At 39.3% G+C, this 26,376-nt stretch overlaps 1 protein-coding gene across 1 annotated transcript in view; it reads right to left on the bottom strand.

Moving 5' to 3' along the window:
* PAK2 (p21 protein (Cdc42/Rac)-activated kinase 2) overlaps nucleotides 1-26,105 on the bottom strand; it is a 108,494-nt gene extending 82,389 nt beyond the window's left edge. Inside the window, exon 1 of the mRNA XM_006869397.1 lies at nucleotides 25,811-26,105. The gene's annotated coding sequence lies outside the window, so the exon portion shown is untranslated. The remainder of the gene's footprint in view (nucleotides 1-25,810) is intronic.
* Nucleotides 26,106-26,376: the final 271 nt, after the last annotated feature.

The following is a 26,376-nucleotide window of genomic DNA, read 5'->3' as shown; positions in this document are numbered from 1 at the left end:
TGAGGTTTTCTGCTCCTGTAAAGATTTACAGCCTTGGAAACCCTGTACAGGGTTGCTATGAGTCAGAACCAACTCCACAGCACATAACAACAACAGTGCAGCCTAGATTTCTTCGATCGGTACCATTAGTTCTTGATCATATACTACACCTCTTGAAAGGGTTAAACATCGATCGTTTATTTTTGGTATACCTTCTATCTTTAATTCATCATGCACAAAGCTGACTAAAACTAATACTTGATATCATTCTACCTGACTATATCAGCAGCAACCCATCCATAACCCACAGGCTGAGGACTAGACTCTTGTCTCGCATTCAGGGTCATTTAAGTCCAAACTACTGAATCAGTCTGAGGTCATATGAATGCACCATACAAATCCTACACTTTGTGTCCCTCAAAAACAGAAAAGGTTTTCCTGACTCAGATCATTTTTGTGTATATACTTCTCCATTCTTAAATTTCCTGCATTCTTCTCTCTAGTCAGTCACATATTTCAAGACTCAGTTCAAATTTTTTCCTCATGAGCACAATTAAGTATTCTGGAATATCACTTCTTCACAATGTTATCCATACCTTGTCATGATCCACCCAGTTATATGTTATTTAACATATACATATAAGTAATGTGTATGTTAATTTCAGTCTATCTCAAAATACACTTTATATCTACTCAATTCAGACTACATAGGAAAATAAATTAGAGAGTATTAAAGTTAAAGATAATTAGAATTCATTTGGCCAATTCCCCCTATTTTATATATGAAGGAATTGGTCTCCCACAAAACTAAGTGATTTGACGGTAGACAGGGAAGGACAACTTGGACATTGGCTACCCAAAACAGGGGGCTACAAAGGCAAGAAGTGACTGGCTTACAAGCTTTCAAGAGGGAATGGAAACCTAGATCCAGAGGGTGTGGAGGAAGATAGAATCTCCATTGAGTCGCATCCAATTTATCTGGGAGGGGCTGATGAAAGGAGATGGGGATGGCACTCATGAGATACAACAGTGAATAACTGCTATTAGGACTGATAGTGAGGGTTGGAAATGTAAAGGTAGACGTTTTGTAACAAAAGGAGGGGAGTGGTTGACTGCAGTCCAGGAGCGGAGGGCCTTGGGACCATCAAGGGAGAAGAACGGAATGCAGGACCCTACCCAGAGAAGCAGTGACGTCAGAGATGGGATGTAGAGATGATGATGTGGCGAGATGGAGCGGCTGGGGACTCTAGACCCAGAGATGGAGAGGGACAGTATACTGATGACCAGGGGGCAGGCTTATAGGGTATATACCCTTTGGTTGGTTGATGATGCATGGAGGGGATTGTAATTATGACAATGAAATATGATAGGATGAATGTAAAGCTAATGTTCTCCCATGTAAACTATCACATAATTCACAATAAAACGTAAAAAAAAAACAAAAAACTAAGTGATTTACCTAGAGTCAAACAAATCTAGTTATTAACAGAACAAAGTTTCATAAGAATTCTTAATTTCATGTTCTTTTTTGGTCTATTTGAACTGCAAGGTCGGTGGTTCAAGCTCACTAGCTGTTCCTCAGAAACCCTATACAGGGTCGCTATGAGTCAGAACTGACTCGATGGCACTTAACAACAACAATAATGTTTAACACACAGTTCTCTCCATGTATTAGACAATAAAGTAAACCGATTTGTGGTACCACACTCTGTCCCTTAAATGAAATACTATTCTTCCTAAATTCATTAGTTGTTTTCATCAAACAGCATTTCACTAAAAAGTATGTTATATTATTACTACTCAGTATTATTAAAGAAAATTTTGAAAAAAATTATTAACTTTCCTTTAACCATTGATTTGTGGCCTTAACCATCTATTTCCCATAAAACAGTGTATTTTGGATGCACAGCTTTTACTGACGGTGCCCAAATGCTTAAAAAGTGTCATGTAAGGCTGTGATAAGGTTCTTTATATTCACGCTATATTTCAGCCAGAAACAATGAATAAAGATTATAAAAACAATCCAGGAAAAAAGATAGATTTAACTTATGTTTTACCCTACCACTGTTTAAGAATATTTTATAAACAAACAGCAAATGATAAGTAGTACCTCTCTCTAAATCTATTCAACCATTCTCTGCTACTTTTCAATGAAAACAAGTAGGCGAAACAAAAAGTGCCCCAAACACACTGTACTCTTCTAACAGGCCCATTGTTTAACTGTGACATGACTCAACACACACAATTCCTCAGTTGTCTAGTACAAGAGACTAAAAGTCAGTTGCTGTCGAGTCAATTCTGGCTCCTTGGGGAGACTAGGGGTAGCTGTAATGTACAACAGAAATGAAAAAGCAAAATAGTGGTGTCTGAAATCAGACATTTCATTTCTAAAAATCCATCCCAAGAATACACTGGCAAATACACAAAAACACATATATGCACTAGACTGTCATCTGTAACAGCAAAAACACTAGAAGCAATTCAAAAGGCCACCAATAATTACTGAGTGATTAGATTAACTATGGTACACAACACACAAGTATTATGAAGCTGCAATTATGAATGATGAAATGACTTGACCTACTGCCATGGAGTGACCTCCAGGATATACTGTCAAACAACACTGCAAGAAGGGGAAAAATACATGGTATGTATGAAACGCTACAAGTTGAACAACAACAAAACACCAAACTACTGCCATTCGAGTGGATTCTGACTTGTAGAAACCCTATAGGCTAGTACTTCACCATAGGTCTTCCAAGGCTGTAATCTTTGGAAAGCTACCTGCCACATTTTTCTCCCACGGAGCTGCTGGTAAGTTTGAACCACTAACCTTTCGGTTAGCAGCATGTGCTTAACCACTGTACTACCAGAGATCCTGTTACCAGTTATTTTTTTTTTAAATATGTTTTAATATGCCAATTTTAAACTTAACAACAACATATATAACACAGGTATACACACATACACTGCTGTTTAGTACCATCCAGTTGGTTCCAACTCACAGCAACCCTGTACTATAGGGTTTCCAAGGAGCGACGGGTGAATTTGAACCACTGACCTTGCGGCTCAAACCGACTTAAGGTCTAATGCTTTATCCTACAGTGCCATACCAGGGCTCCTACACACATATATATAGACTTGTATTTTGAAAAATGTAAAGATAAATCATACTTTGTTTAAAGATTATGTTGGAGGCAGGAGGAAACAAAATGGAGGGAAATGAGCTATAAACTAAGCAGGCCTGGTGGCACTGTAAGGTAAGCACTGAACTACTAATTGCAAGGTCAGTGGCTCAAGCTCACCAGCAGCTCCTCAAGAGAGAGATGAGGTGCTGTTCCAGTAACCATTCACACCGTCAGAAACCTAATACAGAGTCACTGGGACTCGGAACTGACTCGCTGGCAGTGGGCGGTGGCTGAGTGCACTATAAATTAGATTTCTATGACTAGATTTTGCTTTGCACATTTGATCTTAGTACTTTTTGAATTTCATAAAATGCTTAAATTGGATGAACTCAACTTTTTGATACCAAAAAAGACTCAATTTAACAATCCAGTGCTCACACACACACACACACACACACAAAATCTTCAGAATTCCACTTTGAAGGAAACACTTGACAACTATTCTCAGTTACTAATGGGAAATATGCTCCTACCTAATCAGCACTACACAACTCCTTAATCTTGGACATCATCCACCCTTCACTTTCTGTTCCACATTGATTTCTGTGCTTTTAATCTTAGCACCTGCTTCACAGATATGCTGTATTGTTAAATGCCGTTGAGTCGATTCTGATCCATAGTGACCCTGTATAGGGTTCCTGGGGAGTGACTGGTGAGTTTGAACCACTGACCTTGAGGCCGAGAGCTAATTCTACAGCGCCACACTAAGACTCCTTCACAAAGATATACAATATCAAATATTATCACAACCTAATGTTACAACTATGAACTAACTATAGTTAGGTTAGCATGCACTGGCAGCTGAAAGGTGTTGACTGCTGTTCCCTTCAAATTTTCAAACACCTCATGGCTACTCTGAGCTCACTAAAGCATCCCCCCACCCCAAGGTGAGAACCATGGACCTAAACCCTTCACACATAAGGATGACCTAAAGTAAAAGATACTACTTATGCTCATGAATTTGAAGATTCAAAATTGTTCAACCTACAGATTCAACACAATTCTACTCAGAATAACAAAAGGGTTTTGTGAAGAACTGGATGGCAGATTCTAAAATTTATATGGAAGAACAAAGGTCCAGGAATAGCCAGGATGCTACTGAAGAACAGTAATTTGGAGCGACTTGCCTTAATTTGAAAAATTAGATCCTGTACCAGACAGCATTAATGCATCGTCACTTCAGATCATCTTGGCTTCATCTGTCTCTTGCTCAATGAGCTCCAGAGTGGTTATCCAAGTACTGTTTAGTGATGAGGACTGATAGATCAGTCTCTCTTTCCCACCCTGTGCTGAACAGTCCTGTGACTTATTTCCTGTAATGTCCCAGGGGACAATATAATAAGTTATACTTTTATACTGGCTGCAGCTCCTTTCTTTCTTTACTCCCCTTTTCTCATACTTCTGTTCCTCAGAAATGCATGTCTGAACACCATAAAGATACTTATAAATCCTATGTCTAAAGCGCTGCTTTTTGCTTTTTAAAAATATGCCTTGTATCATACAAAATTTTTTTCAGATGAATAAAAAATTCAATGTGAAAGGCAAAGTTCTAACTTTTAGAAGAGTATGTAAGAGAGTATCTTTATATAGATCTCATTATGATACACAGAGCACACTAAAGATTAATTTGTTGTTGCTGTCAAGTGCATAACAGAACCAGCTGTATAAACTCAAGAAATTCCTGCACATGTACAAATATTCAGAGCAACACTGGCATAGTAAGAGAAGAAACAATCCTTTAATAGAATAGGACAGGCTATGCATTGTTGTTCTTATTGTTAAGTGCTGTTGAGTCAGTTCTGACTCACAGCAACCTTGTAAAGGGTTTAAATCTTCATGGGAGCAGAACGTCTCATCTTTCTCCTGCTGAGCAGCTGTCAAGGCTTGAACTGCATACCTTGTGATTCGCAGTTCAGTGCTTATCGTATGGAACCACTGCACTATGCATCAGCAATGAACAAGTTCCAAATTCTTAACGGCTTGCCACACAGACTATTTGTAGGTTAGCGCTCTCTTACAGTGATTTGGGGAATTAAGACTGGCCCCATCTAGTGTGGTGCTGTAGTGCTAGACTGCAAGGTTGGTCTGAATCTCAAGGTCGGTGGTTCAAGCTCACTAGCAGTTCCTTGGAAATCCTATACAGGTTCGCTATGAGTTGGAACCTACTCAATGGCACGTAACAACAAAAACATCTTAAAGTTGCACCATGCTAACCAAAATGAAAGACAGACTGAAGAGGCATATGGGCTCTAAACTGTCTTGGTCAGTCACATGCCTCACTCTACTAATAATCTAACAGAAGTAGCACATTGTACACATGGTAGGCAATCAATTACCTGCTGAATAAAGAGTGAGTACTTCTATCAGGGATGGCCAGAGAGAGATTTGTGACAGAGAACGACGACTGAGATTTGATAAATAACAGAAAGGGCAGAGTTTTGCAGGTAAAAAGGAGATTATGTGTATTCCTGGTATTAGATCACAAATGGCAAGCAGGCTTCATCTTACATGAATGATCCAGAATGTGGTTGTCATATCAACCTGTACACTGTAATGAGAATTTTGAGACTTTCAGAGTGAATGAGTGTTGTAATCATTCAAATATCCATGTCTTCCCTGTGCATGGGGAGTGGTAACATATGCCATACAGCTGCAAGCCCGGGCCAGTATATGCTATGTATCTTCCAAACTTGCTAAGTTACTACAAAGGGCTGAAAAAGTACAACAAACTAAGGAAGAAAACTTAAGTTAATGGAGGAACAGGAGGAAGAGAGAGAACTGGAGAACAAAAATTGAACTTAGGGAATGCTCACATTCATTGGAGGGTATGAGATACAATCATCCAGCAAACACAAAAAATTAGAGAGACAAAAACTCTCCTTACTTAACAAAAAAATGTTTTTTAAAAGGCAGTATTTTGTTTGCAGTATCAAACAACGAACTTTTTTCTTAGAAAAGACAAGTTTTCCTTTAGTTCTTCTTCCTCCTTCCTTCCCATTAATCTTTACCCTAGATTTAACTCCTAAGATGAGCAATGGTGCATTATTAATCTTTGTACTTCCACAAGCACACATGAGGGGGCTTCAAAAATTCATGGACAAATGGAATTAAAAAATAACAATGTTTTCATGATCTTTTTGAAGCCCCCTTATTATACAGAGCTTGGCACATAGTATATGTTGAACAAATGTTTACTGAAATGAACTGAGATTTGATGTGTAAATAAAATTATAGAAAAGAGTATCAATAAAGGGGATATTCTTTTTAATTTTTATTTGCATTTAAAAAACTCAGGTAAAACCAACATAAAATTAACCATTTTAAAGTGAACATTTAGTACATTCACAATGTTGTCCAATCAATACCTATATATCTTGTTCAAAACATTCTGATCATGCCAAAGGTTCCATCATTCCTTCTTTCAGTCCCTGGCAACCACCAATCTGTTCAATCTCTAAGGATTTACCTACTGTGGATATTTCATATAAATAAAATTTTATATTATCTTTGTCATTGCTACTGTTGTTACGCGCCATTGAGTCGGTTCTGATCCATAGCACCCTGTACACAGTTTCTGAGGAGTAGCAGCTGAGTTTGAACCCACCAACCTTGTGGTTCAAACCGACCTTGTGGTCCAGTGCTTTATTTGAGTTATGATGTTGGAGGAGAATATTGAAAGTGCCATGAACTGCCAAAAGAACAAACAGATCTGTTTTGGAAGAAGTGCAGCCGGAGTGCTCCTTGGAGGCCAAGATGGCCACACTTCATGTCTCATACTTCAGACATATTATCAGGAGGGACCAGTCGCTGAAGAAGGATATCATATTTGGTAAGGTCAGAGAAAAAGAAGAAGACCCCCAGCAAGACGGATTGGCAAAGTGGCAGCATCAATGGGCTCAAGAGTGGCAACAATTGTGAGGTTGGCCCAGGATCGGGCAGTGTTTCGTTCTGCTTTGAGTTGGCACCTACACAATGGCACCTAACAACAACAACTACAAGGAATGTTTGCTGGATTTCAACCGCCGGCCTTGCAGTTCACAGTCCAATGTGTATCCTACAGCACCACACCAGGACTCAGTAGGCCCCAGTTGTATGACAGGGCTACTTTATGGCACATTGAGTCACCTGCTTTAATTTAATATCGTTTTCATTATTGTTTCCTTCTATATCCCACGTCTGAACATCTGTAAGTGAACATTTGAGAATGAAAATATGAGCAAATGACACACTGCAACACTGTACGTAGTATAAATTACTACTAATAATATGTACCAAAAAAACCAACAAAACAAAAAACCAGATTGTCGGAAGTATGGTTTGTAGCAACTCAAATACATCAAGGATTACCATAGCAGGAAATAAAATGTATACAGTTGAGTGGGGTAAGAAAGTCATACCAAACCCACTGCTACTAATTTGATTGATTCTAGCTCATAGCAAACCCTATGTAGAGTTTCTAAGACTGTAAACTTCAGACAGTCTCATCTTGCTCCCTAAGCGCAGTCAGTGGACTTAAACCACTGACCTTTTGGTAAGCAGCCCAATGGCTAACCTATAGCATGTGCCATCAAGGCTCCTAGGATTACACAAGGTTAGGTTTTAATGTTGTTGTTGTTGTTAAGTGTCGTCGAGTCAGTTCCGACCCATAGCGACCCTGTACAAGGTTTCCGAGGGTGTAAATCTTTATGGGAGTAGAAAGCCTCATCTTTCTCCCGCTGAGCTGCTGGTAGTTTCGAACTGCTGACCTTCAGGTTCGCAGTCCGATTCGTAACCACTATGCTACCAGAGCTCCTTTAGGTTTTAACAGTATTTTTTAAATCTGATAATAAAAGTAATAAATGATCATTATGAAAAGCTCAAACTAGAATAAAGTCTAAGGGAAAAAAGTGCTAAAAAAAAGTCTAAGGGGGGAAAATAATTTCTTCTTCTAGAGAGAAGAAATATCTTTTATATTTTCACACAAAAGATACTAAGCAGGAAAATGACACTGTTATAAAAACAACATCGAAACAGCCTCTTTAAAAAATCTCTAATTCACTTTCCAATATTTATTTAATATCTAAAATGTGTCACATGCTAGAGTTCAAAAGTAACTGAGACTTACATCTCCATCACCAGCTCACAATCACTGGGGAAACCAGTAGCTGGTTTCTCAGCAGAAATCATTCAGGTGAGAAGACAATGGAATGAAATATACAAAACTCTTAAAGAAAAAACCTGCCAATGACTACTGTGTAAGACACAAGAACTGAGAGGGATGAATGGCATATTTTGCAGAGCGAGGACCCAAGTTCCTTTGAGAGTTAATTCAACATACAAATCAGAATTTGCTCCTGGAAGATAAGAAGGAATTTGCCAAGCAGTGTACTAGAGGAAGATCTTTCCATACGGAGGAAACTGTGTGTAAAGAAACTATACTCACTTTGTAATTCAATTGTGATTATTCTTTCTTTTCTTCTTCTTTCTCTTGGCCTTCACCTCATCACTTCATGGAAAAAGTGCAACAATGACCAAACAAGAAGGAAGTAAAGGGGTGAGATTCAGAAACTGCTTTAAAATTGCCAGCAAGGTAGGGAATGGAGAAGGGAACAGGCAAGGGAAAACTACTAAAAGGCTATTTAAAAAGTAGTAAGAAGGAAAGCTGTATAAGAATTAATGCATTTGAGTTATGCTGTTGGAGAAGAATATTGAAAGTAGCATGGATGGTCAGAAGAACAAACAGATCTGCATTGGTAGAAGTACAACCAGAATGCTCCTTAGAAACTTGGATGGTGAGATTTCATCTTTTATATTTTGGAACTATCACCCGGAGGGTCCAGTCCCTGGAGAAGAACATCATGCTTGGGAAAATAGAGGGTTAGCAAAAAAAAGAGGAAGACCCCCAATGAAATGGAGTGGCACGGTGGCAGCAGCAATGGGCTCAAGCATAACGACTGTGAGGATGGCACTGGACCCAGCAGTGTTTTGTTCTGTCATGCATAAGGTCTCCATGACTCAATACCAACTAGATGGCACCTAACTAACAACAAGGACTTAAAGAGGATGAGGTCTAACTTTCCCTAAGTTTGGTCACAAATCCCAAATTACAATTCAAAGTATTTTTTAAAAACAGGAAGGAGGAAACAAAAATGTTCTTGTAAAAATGGTATCAAATCAGAAGTAATCCATGTAGCTGACCAAAAATTCCATTTATATCAGACCTCAGAAGGATATACAATATCTATAAGGTCATGTGATCTTGAGAAGAATTCAGGGAAATGCTACAAGAACAGACAAAATAATGCTATTTTAAAGCAATACAAACCTGCAACGAGAAATCTAGAGATTAATACTAAGATTTTAGAAATGGACAATATATTGAAAGGCAAAGGAGAAGATTCTTGAAGCAATGGAAGCCCAAATTAGTGAACCTAAAGATAAATCTCTCAATACTAGTATGCTAGAAGAACAATCAGAAAAAAAATAATCAAAAACCATCTAAACAAAGCCTAAGAGTTACATGGAACACCATGAAGAAGAACAGTTTACAGATGATCAGAATTCCAGAACAGGAAGAGAAAATAAAAAGCACAGAGAAAAGTGTTGAAGAGCTATTGGAAGAAAACTTCCCTCATGAAAGATGAGAAGATAAGCATACAAGAAGCTGAATGAACCCCAAACAGGATAGATCCCAAAAGAAAATCACCACGACATATCAAACTTTCCAAAGTCAAAGACAAGGAAAAAATTCTGAAAGCAGCTTGGGAAAAATGAAAAGTTAAACAAAAGGAAAACCAATAAGACTAAGCTCTGATTTCTCAGCAGAAATCATTCAGGTGAGAAGACAATGGAATGAAATATACAAAACTCTTAAAGAAAAAACCTGCCAACGAAAAATCATATACCAATCCTGAAAGCAGCCTGGGAGAAATGAAAAGTTAACGAAAAGGATAATCAGTAAGACTAAGCTCTGATTTCTCATCAGAAACCATGCAGGTGAGAAGACAATGGAATGAAATATACAAAACTCTTAAAGGAAAAAAAAACTGCCAACCAAAACTCATAAATCCAGCAAAGCTGTCCCTCAAATACAATGGCGACCTTAAGACATTTTCTAATAAGCAGAAATTAAAGAAATTTGTAATGAGCAGGTCAACTTTGCAAAAAATGTTAAAGGGTGTTCTTTGGACTGAGAACCAACAACAACCTGAGATTACCATACATGACAACAACACCTAAAACTCAATCCAGATATAGAAGGATTTAAAGTAAAACAAACAAACATGATTGAAAATAGGGAACCATAGATAACAATGTATAATGAAGTCAACTACAAAGTGAAAAGAGGAATAGTGTAGACACAGAACTTCCAAATAGCAAGGAAGTCAAGTAGATTTCAAGATAAAACAGAATGTGGGAAAAATTTAATAAATTCCAGGGCAAATTCAGGAAAATATAATACACCTGTATATCAAAATAAAAAGAAGAAAAATCAAAGATTTAGTAAGCAGTAATACAATAGAAATGAAAATGAAAAGAAAACCTATAAACAAAATAAACTCAGAATAGAAAATTATGTGTAACAAAGAATCCAGCACACACACAAAGAAAACAGACAAACAACAGCAATCAATTCATACGTATTGATAATTACACTGAATGTAAAATGCAGCACTGAAGAGACATAAAACAATGGAAAAGAAATACGATTCTTCATGAGATTTATCAAAAGCATGGAGACAACTTAGATGCCCATAAACAGAAGAATAAACAAACTTCAGTGCATATACACAATGTAAAACTACAAAAGGTTGAAGACTAATGCTAAATCTGTGCAACACATCACAACATGGTTATGTCTGGAGGACACACTGAGTAAAATTAGTCAATCACAAAAAAGGCAAATAGTGTACGAAACTTATGTTATAAAAAATTATAAACAGGCTTTATTGATAAAATAAACTATCTATGATGGTTACAGGGGCTAGACTAGAGGGTAGACACATGTTAACATGGGTGACAGGGCAGGCAATATACAAGAGGGGGTTAGCAGAGGAAAGATGAAGGTAGTAGGAGAACAGGGAGGATTGCAATAGTTAAAGTGAACAGAGACAAATCCTGTTAACTGCTGGTACATGGAAGGGATTGCAACCATGCAGTGAAGCCACATATATCATTTATTGAATTTAAACCTGATGATCTGCTCTGCAAACCTTCACTCAACTCACAATAAAAAGATGAAGGAAAAAAAAGACTTCAGTTCTGATTTCTCAGCAGAAACCATATAAGCAAGAAGGCAATGAGATGACATATATAAAACTCTGAAAGAAAAAAACTGCCAACCAAGAATCATGTATCCGGCACAACTGTCCCTCAAAAACGACAGCAAAATTAGGATATTTTTAGATAAAAAGAAGCTCAAGAAATCCGTAAATCTTTTAAGAAATATGAAAGGGGGTTCTTCAGATAATCAACAACACTACACAATAACCTGAGATTAACAAACGTAACATACCCAGTAGTCAACCCAGATATGCTGGTAGTGGTGGCTGAGTGTGTGGAATCAGTTCCAACTCACAGCGACCCTGTATAGGATATTTCTGAAGCAGTAAATTTTTGGGGGGTGGAAAGTCTCGTCTTTCTTCCTTGAAGTGGGGTGGTAGATAGGAATTGCTGACCTTGCAGTTAGCAGGCCAACTCATAATCCACTACTCTACCAAGGCTCCTTAACCCAGATATGTTGTTAAGTGCCTTTGCGTCAGTTACAACTCACAGTGACCGTTATGGGGTTTCTGAGGAGTGGCTGGTGAGTTTGAGCTGCCAATCTTGCAATTCAAACTGACCTTACGGTCCAGTGTTCATCCGATAGCACCACACTAGTACTCCTAGATACAGAACTTTCCAAAGTAAAACAAACCTACATGACTGGAAATAGGGAACCAGACGCATCAATTTGTAGTAAAGAAAATGACAAAGTAAAATGGGGGAATAGTGTAGTTATAGAACTTTCAAATGGAGGAGAAGTCAAGCAGGTTTCAAAATAGAACAGACTATTTTTAACTTGGGAAGAAATTAATACACATATTACTTGGGTGAAGTGCAGGCAATATACATTAAGAGGAAGGTTGGCAAAAAATGATGGAGGCTGGAGAAGACACAAGAGTTAAAGGCAACAAAGATAAATAATGTCATATACACAATTCTGCAATAACTTCAATTTATGAGTAGATGCATAAAGGAGAATTGGTCTCTCCCAGTCCAGAGGACATAAGAGTGATGAAAACTGAAGACACATGGAAACAATTAATCCAACAAACCAATGGGCCACATGAGCATCAGTCTCTACAACCAGTAAGACCAGAACTAGATAATGCCCAGCTACCATTACTAACTGTTCTGAAAGGCATCGCATTGGAGGGTCCTGGATAAAGAGGAAGAAAATGTAGAACTCAAAATCATTAAGAGAAACCAGACCAGGCTTACTGATTGAATAAAAGACTTGTAGAACCCCAGAGACTATGGCTCTTGGTCACCCTTTATGTATGGAAATTAACTCATCCACGTGGCTCTAATTTCAGCCAAGAATAACACTAGTGAGGCATACACGCCTGTATAATAATGAATCATTTTGGATCAAAAGCATAAATTTATCCAAGGAAAAGTTTGGAAGGGTTATTAGGAAAGAAGAATGAAAACAGGAAACATGGGGAGGAAGTATAGTAAGTGATTTTACACCAAGGGGTCTGTAATTAATGAGATGCAACAAAATGTGTATGAATTGTATCAATTTACAAAATGATCTGTAAACCTACACCCAATTTACAATAAAAAAACTTTCCAAAAAATGGAAAAATATTAACTAGGGTACTTTTACTGAGAAGGTATAATTCATAAAGAAGATCAGGAGTGCAATGGCTCTGTAGGATAAGCACTGAACTGCTAACCACAAGGTCAGTGGTTCAAGTCCACCAGCCGCTCTGCGGGAGAAAGAGGAGACTTTCTGCTTCCACAAAGATTTATAGCTTTGGAAACCCTATTCAGGGTCACTATGAGTTAGAACCAACTGAACAGCAATAGCATGAAAAAAGGAAGATCTTCAGCAGTACAGAACTTACTCATACACAAATAATATTGCATCAAAACATGATAAAAATCATTAGAAATAAAAGAAATTGACATCTCATTTATTCATTCAACACATTAAACTTACTGCATACCTACCTGTGGAATAGAGCAGAACCAAAGAAATAAAGAAAACACAATGACAAAATACTACATAACTTGAGACAGAAGTGCTATTTTACAAAAAACATATAATAGTACAGAAAGTCAGATAAAAGCAGGAGTTGTTGTTATGTGCTGTGGAGTCGGTTCTGACTCATAGTGACTCTGCACAGGGTTTCCAAGGCTGTAAATCTTTATGGGAGCAGAAAGCCTCATCGTTCTCCTGTGAAACAGCTGGAAGTTTCGAACTGTTGACCTTGCGGTTCGCAGCCCAATCCGTAACCACTATGCTACCAGAGCTCCTTAAGAGCAGGGGTAGGTAGACACTATTTTAGATGGATGATCAGGGAAGGCTTATTTAAAGCAGTGGCATATGAAGAGAAGTATTTAGGTTGTTGCTAATTACTGTAGAGTCAGTTCCAATTCGTAACAACCCAGTATAGAGTTCCTGAGGAGAGGCAAGTGGGTCTGAACTGCTGACCTTGTGGTTAGCAGTCTAGTGCTTATCCTACAGCACCCTACCAGGCGAGGAAGCATAAATGTAATGGTCCTGATGTGAGAGTAAGTTTTCCAGAAATAAATGCTACCTCTTAGTCTTTCATAGTTTTGCATGGTTTTTAAAGGTAATGAGAGCAGATAGCTTAAACATTTAAGGTCTAACAAGCAGCACTTTAACACATAAGCAGGAACATAAAAAACTCTGTACCCTATAAACAAAATGTTCTTTTTAAGTTTTTACAGCAGAACATTTACTGACATGGATTATGCTTTAGAATACAGGGCAATCTCAATATATTTTAATAATCACAGTCTGTAACAACTTTAAGAAACTAAAAGGAGTGAATAATACTTTCTTAAATACCTCTTGAGTCTAAGAGGAAACCAAAACTAGAACTAGTATTTAGAAAGTAGTCAACATGAGAGTATCATTCATATAAATTAGAGTGCAACAAAAACTGCTGTTATTTTAAGTGCTGTCCAGTTGGTTCCAACTCACAATGACCCTGTCTAGTGTTTACAATGAGTCGTTGGTGGGTTTGAACCACCAACCTTGCAGTCCAGTACATTATCCTGCAGCACCATACCAGGATTCCAGCTAAAGCTGTTGTTGTTAAGTACCATGGAGTCGGTTCCAACTCATAGTGACCCTGTATAGGGTTCCTGAGGCTGTCAATCTTTACAGGAGCAGAAAGCCTCATCTTTCTCCTACAACTGTACTCGAAAGCAAATTCCACTGTACTGTCACCAAATTGATTTCAACTCAAGAGTAGAACTGCTCCATAGTTTCCAAGACTGTAAATCTTCACAGGCATAGACAGGTTCATCTTTCTCCAGCGGAGCGGCTGCTAAGTTTGAAGTGTGGATCCAACACTGAATCCACTGCACCACCAGGGCTCCTTAGAAGCAAATTACTTTGCTTTGACTGCTTTTTATTACTTAAAGAATACATAAGCTAGAAAAATGATAAGGAATGAAGAAACGAAGAACAAAGTAAACATAAAGGTGATGGTGGTAGCAGTGGTTGTTGTTGTTATGTGCCGTGGAGTCGGTTCTGACTCATAGAGACCCTGTACAGGGTTTCTGAGGCTGTATATCTTTATGGGAGCAGAACGCCTCATCTCTCTCCCACGGAACAGCTGGCAGTTTCGAATTGTGGACCGTGAGATTCGCAGCCCGATTCGTAATCATAACGCTACCAGAGCTCCTTAAATCTAAACGTGGAAATCAAAAAACGAGGAAAGAGAAAACATTAGTTTAAATGAATCTCAAAGCTGGTTGTTGTTGTTGTTGTGAAGTGCTGTCAAGTCGGTTCCTACCCATAGCAACCTTGTATAGGGTTTCCGAGGAACAACTGTTGAGCTTGAACCGCCAACCTTGCAGTTCAAAAGACTTTGCAGTCTGGTGCATTAACCCACAGTGCCCCACTAAATAGCAAAGGGGTTGTGGTGTGTGGATAAGTACTGGGCTGCTAACCACAAGATGGTGGTTCAAGTAAACCAGCCATTCCTTAGAACCATATATAGGGTAGCTTTATGTCGGAAACAATTCGAAGGCACTTAACAAGAAGTAGACAAATATCTGACAAATCTATCCAGAAAACTAATAAAAAAATGAGACATAGAATGTCACAGATTTTAAGAGACAATATTATATATAATTATTAACAGTAAAATTTGAAATATTATCTGCGAATGCATATATTACCAAAATTGATTCATAAATAAGGATGCATGTTGTTGTTGTTGTTGTTGTTAGGTGCCATCGATTCGGTACCGACCCATAGCGACCTTACGCACAGCAGAATAAAACACTGCCCAATTCTGGGCCAACCTCACTACTGTTGCCACGCTTTGAGTCCACTGATGCTGCCACTTGGCCAATCCGTCTCGTTGGGCGTCTTCCTCTTTTTCTCTGACCTTCCAACTTACCAAACATAATATCCTTCTCCAGTGACTGGTCCCTCCTGACAAAATGTCCAAAGTATGACAAAGTTTGGCCATCTTGGCCTCCAAGGAGCACTCTGGCTGCACTTCTTCCAAAACAGATCTATTGGTTCTTTTGGCAGCCCATGAGACTTTCAATATTCTCGTCCAACACCAAAACACAAAAGTATCAATTCTTCTATGGTCTTCTTATTTACTGTCCAGCTTTTGCATGCATATGAGATTACTGAAAATACCATGGCCTGGGTCAGGCACACCTTAGTCCTCAAACTGACATCTTTGCTCTTCAACACTTTAAAAAGTGTTGTACAGCAGATCTGCCTAATGCAATAAGTCGTTTGATTTTTTGACTGCTTCTTCCGTGAGAGCTGATTGCTGATCCAAAAAGAATGAAGTCCTTGACAACTTCAATTTTCAAAACTGCAAACAGAATGCTGTTTATTGGTCCAGTGGTAAGGATTTTTGTTTTCTCTACATTGAGATGCAATCCATACCGAAGGCTGTGCTCTTTGATCTTCATCAATAAATGTTTTAAGTCCTCTGCACTTTCAGCAAGCTAGGTTGTATCATCTGAGTATCTCAGGTTGTTGATGAGTCTGCCTCCAATCCTGATGCCATGTTTTTCTTCATAGAACCCAGTCTCGGATTATTTGCTCAGCATACAGGCTGAATAAGTATGGTGAAAGAATACAACATTGTTGCACACCTTTCAGTTCTGTTCGAACAACTGCCTCTTGGTCCACATAGAGATTCCTCAAGAGCACAATTAAGTGTTCCAGAATACTCATACTTGGCAATGTTGTCCATGACTTGTCATGATCCACATAATCGAAAGCCTATGCGTCAATAAAGCACTGAATAAAAAGCACAAGATAAGCACTGAACTGCTAACTGCTAGGTCAGTGGTTCAAACCCACTAGCTGCTCCATGGAAACACTATACAAGATTACCATGCGTGTCAACCAACTCAAAGACACCTAACAACAACAATAAGCAATAGTCAAAAGAAAAACAAAAACCATACCATTGCCTCATTGCCTAAATAAGTATTATGACTAGAAAAAAAAATGTGACTAAAGGAAACAAGGGTAAATTGCTATAATTTGATGAACCTGACCTATACTCATGGAGGGAGTAGCTCAAAACACTAATAGAGAGTGAAGGAGTATTCACATCAAGTATTAATGCTATTCCCTCTGTATACAGGGTAGACAGACGGGAAACAGATATTGGCTGCCTAAAATGCGGGGGTGACAAAGGCTTGAAGTGACTAACTTACAAGATTTCATGAGGGAGTTTAATTTAAGAGAGTGGGGGGAAGACAGAGGCCCCACTGAATAGTTTTCATCTTGTCTAGATGGGTCTGGTGAAAAGAAATGGGGATAACATTCTTATGATTCAACAGAGAGTAATTGTTACCATGACAAATTGTGACTGTCACAATTGTAAAGGTAGATGTTTTATAACAAAAACAGGAGAATAGTTAATGTTACAGTCCAGAAACAGAAGACCCTAGGACCATCAAGGGCGAAGAGCACAAGCAGAATATGTGACCTTATCCAGAGAAGCGTGACACCAGAGATGGAGGCAGAGATGGGGACATAGAGAGAGGGAGCAGCTGAGGACTCCAGATTCATGGGAAGAGGGAATGAGCTGGCGGACAGGAGGCAGATTTGCAGAATGTGCCCTTTGGTGGTGTAAATTATTATATATGCCAGAGTGGCTTTTTTTTTTTTTAAAAAAAGAGCTAAAATAAATAGAGAGAAATACTGTTAGCTGATAGTACATGGAGGGGATTATAACCATTGTAATGAAAAAAAGTATATAGTTTGTTGAATGTAAAACTGATGATGTTGTTGTTGTTGTTAAGTGCCATCAACTGATGATATGCCCTGTAAACTTTCACTCAATGCACAATAAAAACTTTAAAAAAAAAAAGTATTTGATAAAAGCCAGAAACCAATCTTATTTTTTATAATGCAAGAATAAAGTCCTAGTATGGCACTCTAGAATAAGCACTGGACTACTAACACAACGTCAGTAGTTCAAACCTACCAGCTAGCTGGTCCTCGGAAACCCTATACAGGGTCAATATGAGGCAGAATTGACTCAACAGTACTTAACAAATGAGAAAATTTTATTAATTTCTTTAAGAAGGAGGGTGTTCTGGTGATAGGAATAACATGGGATTCACAACACAAGTGATGGTATATATAAAAATTTTCTGAAAAGTAATTTAAGACCTTTAAGTTTTATATCTTTCAAATTAGTAAATTCACTTCTATGAATATATCCTTACATAACAATCAGGGATAAACAGAATTACTTATGCAGAAAGATATTCACTATTGAATTGTTATGTAAAAAATTGGAAATAAGTTACACATCCAGCAATAGAAAAATAGGCACAACCCTACAATGGAATGCTAGGTAATTTTTAAAAAGAATTTAAGGAAACTTTCAAGATTTAACTTTAAGTAAGAAAGCAATGTAACAATTTATACAGACTATTATTTCAATTTCATAAAAGGAAACAATGTACATACATATAGAAGAAAAATCAATGGGACAGGATGCACAGTCATAAATGAGTAATAGTATTTGTTATGGTTAAGTGCCATCCAGTCAGTTCTGAGGCACAGGGACCCTGTATAGGGTTTCCAAAGAGCAGCTGATGGATCGGAACTGCTGACCTTGCAGTTCAAACCAACTTTGTAGTCCAGTGTGTTTTGGTGTCACACCAGCACTCCCAATTATTTTGTTTAACTTAATTTTTTTCAAATATATAATCATGAGAGTTGAAAAATTTGGAAGAATTTATCAGATACTTTAACATCTGGCAAATACATCCACATTACATTTGCCCGTGTCACTTATTTTCAAGTAGTTCACACTTTGATGTTGTTGTTGTTAAATGTGGTCAGATGGTTTCCAACTCATAATGACTCTGTATAGAGTTTCCAGGAAATGACTGGGAGGTTTGAACTGCCAAACTTAAGGTTAGCAGTCCAGTGCTTATCCTTCAGTACCACACCAAACTCTTTAGCATATCTGAAATTCTGTCTAAATGCTTTGACTCTGTCTTGTTGTTCATGTGTTTACTGAATACCAATTTTGCCTCATTCATAGTTATGATGAAATAATCTCAAAATTAAATAAAAATTAATTTTTAAGAAGCTGAGATTTCATTCTTTTAAAATAAATGCAAAACTGAAATAAAATTTTCCATCTTTCGAAAACCTATTAAATATTTACATGAAAAATACCTAAATATCAATATAATAATTTGATCAGAAAGATGCAGACAAAAACTCAGTAACATGGGTCAAAAGTGTCAGTGTACACATGCGTGCAAGTACAATCACTTTTAACTAACTGTACTGAGTTCTTTACATTTCTCTCGGATGAGTTTCAACTGACAAAAACTGAGAAATGACTGTCATTTTCAAATGAATAACTCATGTTTTCAGCACACTACAAACAAAGGCTATGGATTAGCATGTTTAGAGTATGAAGAGGGAGGCAGTCCAAGATGGCATTGTCATCAGATGCCTTATAATGTCCCTCCTACAACAAAGACCCAAGAAAACAAGTGAATCAGCTATAGATAACAATTCTGGAACCTGAGCATCAAAGGCAATGTTAAAGTGAGTGCCACATGGAAGGAAAAACTATACAAAAATAGCAGACACAGAGAATTAGGGATTGCTGGTGCCCTGCCAGCAAACCTGCACAGGGTGGCCATATTGAGACAAAGCAAGCAGTGTTCCCAGTCAAAACCCACATCACCTGCTGCACCCATGTCCAGAGCCACGCAGGAGTGCTCCTTACTCTGCGAAGTGAAGTGCACTTTACCTTTTCTACCCTCCCGCCCACCACCACTAATCCCTACCCCACCCCAAACCTACACGAAACTGCAGTCCAGTAGCATGCACCACTGACTTGCCCTCTGAGCCAGGGGCCCAGATGAGTGGTACCTGCCCTTTTGCTCAGTCACAGATTGCTGATGTTGGCCTCTTGGCCTGGCCACCAGTGCTGGAGACCCGGGGAATGGTGGTTGCCCAATCCTATGCCCAGACACCTGAGCTGGGCACCTGCAGACCAGTGGTACGGTACTTCCTCCTCCTTCCAGTCACCTTTGCAGGCGGTCCAAGGGCCAGGGCACACCCTCCTCTGCATTGTGCTATAGCAGACAAGGGCACATAGCAGTCACCCATAGATAAGTGACATCCTCCTTTACTCACTCCCCTACCCTCTTGCCTCCCTGCAACCAGAGACATAGACCCCTTTAGCAAAACCCACACAGCCCTGCCTGTCTAAGACCATTGGTGAGAGTTTCTCTACTCCCCTGACCACCTGACAACCAGCAGCACGCACACACAACGCCCAATCCTGTGGAAACGTTCCCTGCACCCACACACGTGGCCACCAGACAGACACATCATCTCACCAGCAAAGCCAACTGCATCCTCTGCCACTCTGCAAGACAAACAGAGAGTCATACTCACACACACAGCCACTGCCCCACCTTCCTAGATACAGGTGGTAAAGAGCTCCAGTGTGACCAGACTAGTGACCAGGGAAGTATGCACGTCCAGCTTTCTCAGATACATCAAAACAACATACACAAAAAAAATCAGTACATAGCAAACACACATATAATACATAAATTAATAAAATAACAACAGACTATATCAAAGAATCAGAACTAGATGGCTAAAATAAAGAACCAAAAAACCTTTTGGGAGAAGAAATGTTAAACCAATAAATCGGGATTCTCCAAGAGATCAAGATAGATATCAACAAAAACAAAAACATAACCAAGGAAAACACAGGCAAAATAATAGAAGAATTCAGGAAAGCAATACGAGAACAAACTAACAAAATAAATAGATATTATAAACCATACAAAAACAGCAACTAAAAATACAAAAAATTAACAATTAAGTTTCAGAAGTAGATAAGAGGATAAAGAAGTGGAATTTAATCACCAATAAAAGGCAAAGTAAAGGAGCTCTGGTAGCGTAGTGGTTACGAATCGGGCTGCGAACCTTAAGGTCAGCGGTTCGAAACTACCAGCCGCTCCGCGGGAGAAAGATAAGGCTTTCTACTCCCATAAAGATTTACACCCTCGGAAACCCTGTACAGGGTCGCTATGGGTCGGAACCGACTCGACGGCACTTAACAACAACAACAAAAGGCACAGTAAGAGAAATAGAAAACAAATCTCTTGATACCAATTTGAGGGAAAAGTTTGATGTCTGTTATAAAGATGAAGTATACCCATATATGTATTGACTTACAAAATAATATTTTGAGATAAGATTTAAAAACCCTTTTTCTTAAATCAAAGAAAAAACTGTATTTATAGTGCTTATTTCTTTGTATAAATTTCACATTTTGCTCTAAATAATCCCCTACTCTTTGAAAGTTTGCTTTATGCCATTTCATTTTTTTTAAGCTTTTATTGTGAATTAAGTGATAGTTTACATAGGAGAACATTGATTTTGCACTTAACCTATAATATTTTGTTTCATTGCAATGATTACAATCCCCTCCATGCATCATCAGTTAACAGTATTTGCTTCTATCCTCTCTGGGTTTTTAAATTTTTACTTTTTATGTACACAAAAATATGCAGGAGTATGTAATTGTTTAAATAACCAACGGGTACATTTTGCAAGTCAGCCTCCTGGCCGCCAGCACACAGCCTTTCTCTTTCCATGAGTCTAGAGTCCTCAGCTGCTCTAGCTCTCCATGCATCACCTCTGCTTCTAACTCTAGTGTCTCTGTTTCTCTGGTTAGGGTCCCAGGTCTCATACTCTTCTCTCTTGATGGTTTTAGGGTCCTCTGTTCCTGGAATGTAAGATGAACTACTCCCCCTCTTTTTGTTACATATCTTCTACCTTTACAATTGTGACAACTGCAATTAGTCATGATAACAATTACTCACTTTGAATCAAAAGAATCCTATCCCCCATCTCCTACATCAGACCCAATTAGTTGTTGTTGCTGTTGTTAAATGCTGTCAAGTCGGTTTCGACCCATAGCAACCCTGTACAGGGTTTCCAAGGAGTGACTAGTGAGTTTGAACCGCCAACCTTGCAGTTCAAATGGCTTTGCAGTCTGGCCATCTAGACAAGGTGAAAACTATTCAATGGGGATTCTACCTTCTCCCACACACTCTAAAACTAAACTTCCTCTTGAAAACTTGTAAGCCAGCCACTTAATACCCAACCCCCATATTAGGTAGCCAGTGTCTAAGCTGTCCGTCCCTATCCACCCAGTGAGGGGATAGGCTTGATTCTTGATGTGAAGACTCCTTCCCTCTCAGTTGGTAACGCCACTTCATTTTAAAGCAAGGCTTACACGAAGCACTTTTTGCACTAACAGAAAGAAAACTGAAGAGAATTTTTGCTTTTAAAAAAAGGGGGAAAGCAAAACTAGCATTCACCAGTTGCTTTGCAGCGAGTCACTGATATCACCAAGCTCCTTCCCAGGAACTATGCTCAGCATCTAAGCATCAGGCTACACCACAGCTTGAACCATGTCTGTTAACACTATGTGTTAATATTATTGGGGATTTTGTGTGTTATTTGGCATGATATGGTAGGTTATGTTTTGGGTATGTTGTTGTTGTTAAGTGCCGTCGAGTCGGTTCCGACCCATAGCGACCCTGTATAGGGTTTCCGAGGGTGTAAATCTTTACAGGAGTAGAAAGCCTCATCTTTCTCCCACGGAGCAGCTGGTAGTTTCGAACCGCTGACCTTAAGGTTCGCAGCCCGATTCGTAACCACTACGCTACCATGTTTTGGGTATAGGAATACTCAAAAATTTCCCCTCATATAAATTAATGGTAATTCTTCACTGACTTACAACAAATTTCATAGAACATCTGTTTTTGGATTATAGGGAAACCTGTAGTATTATGCCCATTTTACAGGTAATAAAAACAGACATTTGAAAAGAATGTGTATCTTGCCTAAGGCCAAGTCAAAGAGGCACGATTCAAACCAAGGTCTCTAGTCCCTAACCATTATACAACACTTGGGAGTCCTGGTGTAGGCACTGTAGGATAAGCACAAGGCTGCAAGGTCAGTTTGAACCACAAAGTCAGCAGTTGAAACTCACCAGCCGCTCCTTGAAAACCCTATACAGGGTTGCTATGAGTCAGAACCAACATAGCGGCACTTAACAAACAACAACGTACTATACTTGGCATACACAGCAAATACTAACGTACAGATTGACTACTCTTAACCAGGTTGGTTATGCTGAAGGTGAGAAGAGGAAGGAGACTCAATTCTAACCACAGGAAACAACACGCAGTATTTCAAGGGGGTGGGAAACGAATTTTCTCCTTCCCTTTCTGCTTCTGTCAAGGTATGAAGCATACAAGGAAAGACTCATAAGTGCTACTTTTAGATACCCCCTCCCTCTGAAAAGCTTCAAATTAATTAGCCCTCAGACTATCTGTAAAGACTTTTGAGAATAAATTGATCAGAATCCTGAAGACTTAAAAATCTAAAATTTAAAATACAGAATGTGGAAAGAAACATTACATTTGAACTTCAGATTATTATTAGGATAATCAATATGAATAGATTAAAGATTAAAAAGCAGCTGCTGTTGAGATTACCAATCATGTGGACCCTATGTATGTTAAAGTAGAACTGCTCCATATAGGTCTCAGTGACTGATTTTTCAGAACTAGACCACCAGCCCTTTCTCAGACACCTCTAGGTAGATTCACACCTCCAACTTTTGGGTTAGCAGCTGAGGACACCAACCATTTGCATTGCCCAGAGATTCCTAGATTAAAGATGGTATGAACTGTATAGTACCTACTTATTTTAGCTGTAGAGTCTTACACAAGCTCTCTTTTTAAAAAAATGTCTCATTGAAGTTTTACCCTTAGCTACCTGAACAAGTTCCCTGTTTTTTAAAAAGCATAACTATAAAGAAATGTTAGCCACATATACTTGGAAACTTATCCATCATAAAGATCAGAGAACTATAGGACCCACTATTTATTCATGTACTATTAGTTTATGAATTTGGATTTGTAAGGTTAGTATAAAATGTCCCAAAGAATAACTCTCATTCGGAATGGTTGTAAACCAGGAATCAAAGGGAAGTGCAACATCTTAATAAGAAATATGTGCTTATAGAAAGAATTGGCAGACAAGACATCAACAGACCACACATTTCACACCCTCAACATTTCTACACCCAAACCCCTCAGGCCAACAAGACCTCCCATTAAGTTAATACTACCAAGTGATGACAGTATGGAAATTCAGTACTAAACCTTTTTTTTTTTTCTTTTCAGATTGGAGGGAAAGATAACAAAGGACACTTCAGGGAAAACACAAAGTCCACTAAATTGAGGTCAGCTCCTTCACTAAAATCACTAAGACCTAACTATATTATAGGTCAAAAGCAGTCTGAAGTTCAGCTTTTCAAAATGTAAATCAGTGCTCTTGGCTAATAATAAAAAACCGATTTAAAAGTTAAGAATGAAAGAGTTGCTTTAAATCAACATCCTTACACAAGAACACAACATAACAAGATTCTTCACTCAGCTAAAACACACACACACACACACACACACACACACACACACACATACACACACACACACACACACCCTTTTTGCCTTGGAGTCATTCAGACGCACAGGAGACCCTGTAATGAGATGTGAATTAGAGAGTGTGTTACAAATGCCACACAGGTTCTGGCAAAACTGACAAGTTTTAACCTGTTTTAAAAATTACTAGGCACTGCTGTTCATCCCAATCTAGCTTTATTTAATGTTATTTCTTTTGGACAACCCTACAAAAACAAAACCCCCCAGAGCAAATTCTAGTGCATTTCAATATCCTGCCTACTTAGAAGAGCGGAAGAGTCAAACAGCAGGGGAAAAAACGTGACGTGCACAACCTTGATCCAAAACACAGTTCGTTGTAGTCTAATTTTAGGCCTAACCATTTTGATTGTCTTTTTAGAGAGGTTAAAGAAGGGGAAGAAAAAAGTAAAATAGAGATCACTTGTAAAGTAGAACAGATTTAATGCTATCAATGGGAGTTGGCATTCGTTATCAAAGTGAAAATAAATCACACTCACACTGCCCCGAAAGTATTCCCATTAAAATTACTAAACAAGGAAGGGTACAACTTCACATTGATAATGGTAATTACTTTCCACACTTCAATTCTTGGATGATTTGATTTTTAAAGAATTAGTCAAAAAGTTGAGACCACCGAGGAATTTGTGGCACTGTGGTGTACGATTTAAAGAAAGCCAAACATGGTGAAAACTCAAGCTACCTTAAACTTACCTAAAAAGAAGCATGTATTCATTCACCTCCTGACTGACGATCAAACAAAAATCATGAAAAGATCCAAAAGTCCTGTTTTTAAGTGGAAACCCTCAGTTCCTAGGAAAACTATAGGTTTCTACTTACGTGAAATACGGAAAAGAGATTATAGATTGTAGTTTAGAATAAAGTAAGGGTCTCAAGACAATATTCTTAGAGATGAAACTCAGTGGACAGAGATAGCAAGGAGGGGCTGAAAAATCTGTGAGATGGGAAATCGAGGGGAAAAATCCGATTCGTTTGGTCCAGCATTAAAGTAATCGGAGAAAAGGAATAAAAGATTGAAAAGCGAGGGAAGGGTAGACCGACCGAAAGAAGAACCCGTTGCACTACACCGTTCAGGGTATGGCTAGGTCCAGAGACTTAGACCTCACCGGTCCAACAAGCTTCCCATTTCAAGCAAAGTCAGAGAAGAAAACAGCCCTAAGGGAGCAGACAATGAGCCACCGCCCCAAGAACTGCGATTTCAGACACGCAGGTGGCGGCTTCCTCGGCCCTACGCGGGGCAGGTCTCTGTCCCGGGGCCGCTCCCATCGGCTAGGCCGCGGACTGGGAAGGAGGAAGGAGCGCAACTGCCCGCTCCCCGGCCGGGCGCGCCCGCCTGTCTCCACACTTACCCAAGGCGAGGAAAGGTCCCGCCCCAAAGAGGCGCCTCCGTCCGAGCTCCCGCGGGGCTCCGGAGCCGCCCCGGGAAAACGCGCGGCGTTGGGAGCGTAGGGATGGGGGTTAGCGGGGTGGGAAGAAGGGCCACGCAGGAGCCCAGCCACTGCTACCACTAGGCCGAGCGGCAGCCCAAGCCCCGCGGGCGCCCGGGAAGGGAGGGCAAGAAGCCTTCGGCAATGGCGACGGCCGGAGCCGGAGGGGAAGCGGAACAACCGCCGCCGCTGCGCGTGGCCACAATTCTGGGGGAGGGCAACGGTAGAGAGCGAGAAGAGGCGGGGCCAAAGTACCGCCCCACCCGCCCCCTCGTCCCCGCCCGAAAACCTAGAGCTCCCCGGGCGGAGACGAACACCGCCTCCTAATGGGCGCGATGGCGCGAGGGTTACCGGGGATTGTAGTTCAGTAGTAGTCACCACTCATTTTTTTTTTTTTTTTCCCCTAAATTCTTTGTATTGAGATGGAAGCTCTGTCTGGCTTCATCTAATCCAGGCAGGTCTGAGACAAAGATGCTGATAGTTGATTA

The sequence above is a fragment of the Chrysochloris asiatica genome, unplaced genomic scaffold, assembly GCF_000296735.1.
Source record: "Chrysochloris asiatica unplaced genomic scaffold, ChrAsi1.0 scaffold00130, whole genome shotgun sequence".
NCBI classification, from domain to species: Eukaryota; Metazoa; Chordata; class Mammalia; order Afrosoricida; family Chrysochloridae; genus Chrysochloris; species Chrysochloris asiatica.
Note: the sequence above shows the minus strand (reverse complement) of the source record. Positions and strands in the feature narration are given on the sequence as shown.